The following is a 4,028-nucleotide window of genomic DNA, read 5'->3' on the forward strand; positions in this document are numbered from 1 at the left end:
GAGCGGTTCTTCTGCTCCCAGAGCTGCCGAGGTGGAGCAGGGATGGGGAAAGAAAAAATAAATTTAAAAATAATAAAAAAAAAAGAAGTTGTGGAAAGCATGAAGTTTTGCACTTCAGGAGACTTCCAGCCTTCGTGCAGAAATTTAAACAGAGGAAAGTCCAGATGCATCCATTTCCTCGCGGAGAAACCGGGAGCGTGACAAATGATCGATACACAGGCACGTACCCTGAAAGCGTTCACACACGTCTTACTAAGAGAGTATGGAAAAGTCATTTACACCATCAAAAGAGAGGTGTTTTTTTTTTTTAAAAAAAATACTTAAATTATTTTCAGCTCTGAGAAATTCCATCAAACACCACTTGTAAGAAATACACTGACAAAGCAAAGAGAGAATCACTAAATCAGATTTTAAACTGATTTGCAAATTTGGAGGGAATCAGGAAAGACGTTTCAAACCCATGCCTTTGAGTGTACAATTTAAATCAATCAATTAAAAAAAATGTGCAAAACACAATAAAATACAATTAGGCAGACAAACAATTAGGCAGATAAAGAGAAAGAAATCAGCTCTTAGGTATGCAGCTCTGGATTTAGTCTGAAACTGTTTAAATACCTTTACGTCCTGGAACTGGTGATGTGCCCAGAGCTCCTTTGTTTAGTGGAGATCTGGGCAGAAAAGAAGGGAATAAAACCCTCACTCTTGAAGGAGAGAAGAAAAGGTACAGCCTCATCCAAATTGGACAGGGGGAGGGCCTTGCGGCAGAGAAAGGGGTGCAGGAGGAGTGGGAGTAGCGAGAGGACAACCCTACCGCATTCTTCAGCCAAAAGTTTTTAACTTCAAGGAGGGGCTGGGGGAGAGGTTGGGTTTAGGCAGAGAGGTCTGAATGCAGACAAGATTATCACCTAGCCATTCCTTCCGAGCCCAGGACTCGTTTGGTGCAGTTAATTAGGGACCGCTTTCCCTTCAGCTGGATGCGGTGAGCACTCATCCCAAATTTCGGCTGGAGCTGCAGGAGGGCATTAGTAACAGTGACTTCACATCAAAAGAGTTGGTGAAAAATAACTCGGTTTCAATTTGGGGACTTACTCTTTTTTTTTAAAAAAAAAAAATGGTGTGTTAACAGAAGGGAATAATAGCAAAAAAAAAAAAAGATTTCAAGTAAAAGGCACTTTTTAAAGTGATCATTTTCCTGTACTTAGCGCAACTGCTGTGAAACAATTAAGGAAAGACAGATGGCTTGAAGGATAGGTGACCCAGCCCAGGACCTTCATGCTCAAAAGTTACCTCGGCTCCAGAGGAGAAAAATCTTTGAAGTTAAAAGCATTTTCTCAAAATACATATTTATTTAAAAAAAAAAAAAAGTATGTTGGTGATATTAAGTCTTTCTTCCAAGGAAGACTTTGTCTGAATGTCAGCTCTGAGTCTAATTCCACTCTTTTGCTCCATGCAAAAATAATCTTTCTCTGCCTCTTGCTTTAGGAATCGTTACTGATGGCTTTTCTTTAAATGAGACATAATAAAGCGCACATGGCCCTCCTCCTCTCTGAGCTCCCTCTGCTCTGTGCCACTGCACCCCCGCAGCTCCTCCAGGAGGTGGAAGTCCCCCAGCACGGACAGACAGCGGTGCCAGAAGTCTCCCCGGAAAGCCCAAATCGAGCTGCTTTTCAGCTCAAAGAGGTTCAGAGAAGTTTCTGCACCAAACGGAACCCAAACGGCCGTGCACAAGGCAGCCGGTGAGGCAAACGCCTCCTGATTATCCCACCATCTGGCTTGGAGCTCCGGTACCTCTTTACACCCAGCGGAGGAGGGTTCAAATGCAGCTATCGGATCGGTTCCCAGAGGTGCAGAAATTCCAGGGCAAGCCCCAAGCTGACAGGAGACTGTCATCTCTTCTCCTCCCGCCTTTCTTTGAAATGTCCTCCCTGCCTCCTTTGTTCTTTTCGCTCTTCCTAATCAACCCCCTACCAGCTTTATAGAAGTCAGAATGATGCTCAGCCTAATTAACAGCCAGCTCGTGGGGACTCACAGGGAAGAGGCAGAGCTCGTTTCCACAGGCAGCCAATAATGGAGCGTTGCAAGGAATGCAGCGCTGTCAACACGTCCGCAGCGCTCTGCAGAGCTCAACGAGATACCAAAACTATTTCCTGGGCCCGATCCTGCAATACCTATTTCAGTTTCAAATAAACGTGGACTTCACCTGGTGGAGAACGGCAGAACCAGGACATCGTACAGAGCAGCACAGCAGGGAAAGCTCAAAGACCTACATTTTCCTCCTTCTCAAAGGCACAGCAAGTTGGTGACAACTGCTGAGGCAAAAGATTCCCTTTCCAGTCTGGTCTAGTTTAATCCCTGCTAACTCCTATATTGTGTTCATCACATTGCTTATGTGGATAGTTAAAGGTTTTCTGACACCTAAAAAAGCACACAGGGTCTTTGTTAGATTTCTGGGAGCTTCTGCAAATACATCTGCAACTTTTGACCACCAGATATTTAAAAAACAAACAGACTTTCAAGTGTCCAAAACAGGTGATATTACATAAATGGAGAAGTTTTCTTGTTTCTTTTCCGGGTGCTAAATCGGCCACAGATCTTAACTTTTAGAAAGCATTTGTAGTGCCAGTTCGGTTTTATTTGGGTCTACAGTCCAGGGTATCTGTTCTTTGTGCTCTCCTGTGTCTCACCTCTGGCACAATCCTGCTCAACCCACTTCCTCTCTTAATTCACATGTAACTGATCTCAGAGAGCATATTTCATTAACAATTCCTGGGTACCTTTGCTCTCCTCTCCCTGCAGGCTCTCCCGGAGGGCTGCAGTGGGACACAACCCTACAAAAATGGCACGCGAGGGAAAAAAAAAGAAAAAAAAATCATCTTTCCCCCCCGCCCTGCATTCCACTTTGGAGGGTTAAGAAGCATTTTAATCCCTCCAACATATGCAAACCTCTACGAACACGATGCTTTTAGCTCCCTCCCTGATTTTCTAGAGCAGGGCTTTTCAGCACAGCTGCATGTGATTAGGGCACGGCGAGCCCCAGGATTCAGGCATCCCAGCAAGATCTCCTTCAAAGTCTTATTCAAGCCTCCAACCAGTCCTTTATGTCCCTGCCATCAAGTGCTTGTTGCTGGCCACAGGGAGTGACAAACACTCGTATACATTTGTCTAGCTCCCCATCTGCTTTCCCCCTGGGTGGCTGGTGTTTTGGTGTTGCTTTTGTGCATGGTAATACACTCACCCCAATCGTTCCTGGGTCTACCTGGTCCCAGGCAGTGTGGAGAAGGCAACTGGACCTGTTGGAGCAGGTCCAGAGGAGGCCCCGGAGATGCTGGGAGGGCTGGAGCCCCTCTGCTGGGAGGACAGGCTGGGAGAGTTGGGGGGGGTCAGCCTGGAGAAGAGAAGGCCAAAAAGGGGAGACCTCAGAGCCCCTTCCAGTGCCTAAAGGGGCTCCAGGAGAGCTGGGGAGGGACTCTGGATCAGGGAGGGGAGCAATAGGGTGAGGGGTGATGGTTTTACACTGGAAGAGGGGAGATTTGGGTGAGATATGAGGAAGAAATTCTCTCCTGCACGGGCGGTGATCCCCTGGGGCAGGTTGCCCCAAGAAGCTGTGGCTGCCCCATCCCTGGAGGTGTTCAAGGCCAGGTTGGATGGGGCTTGGAGCAACCTGGGCTGGTGGGAGGGGCAGGGGGTGGCACTGGGTGATCTTCAAGGTCCCTCCCAACCCAAACCCTGAAGTGAGTGACCTACCTCTGCTGTTTGCATCCAATATAACTTCACAGCAGACCTCTTGTTGGGGACAGGAGAGGGAGTTGGAGGAAAGTCTTCTTTCTTTCAAGCAACTGGGGTGCACATTACCCCCGGAGACATAAGAAGTAGTGGAAGACTTGCTGTTTCTCAGCTGGATTGCTTCATGGTCCAGAGAACTCTGCAAAGGAAAAGCTCTGAAGTGAGGAGCAGTCAGATGGCTAAATGCACTCCCAACCAGCCCACACAAAATTACCCTAAATAAAAAGCAGCTGGGCTTCTGCAGT

This window comes from Charadrius vociferus, unplaced genomic scaffold (genome assembly GCF_000708025.1).
Source record: "Charadrius vociferus isolate BGI_N301 unplaced genomic scaffold, ASM70802v2 scaffold2003, whole genome shotgun sequence".
NCBI classification, from domain to species: Eukaryota; Metazoa; Chordata; class Aves; order Charadriiformes; family Charadriidae; genus Charadrius; species Charadrius vociferus.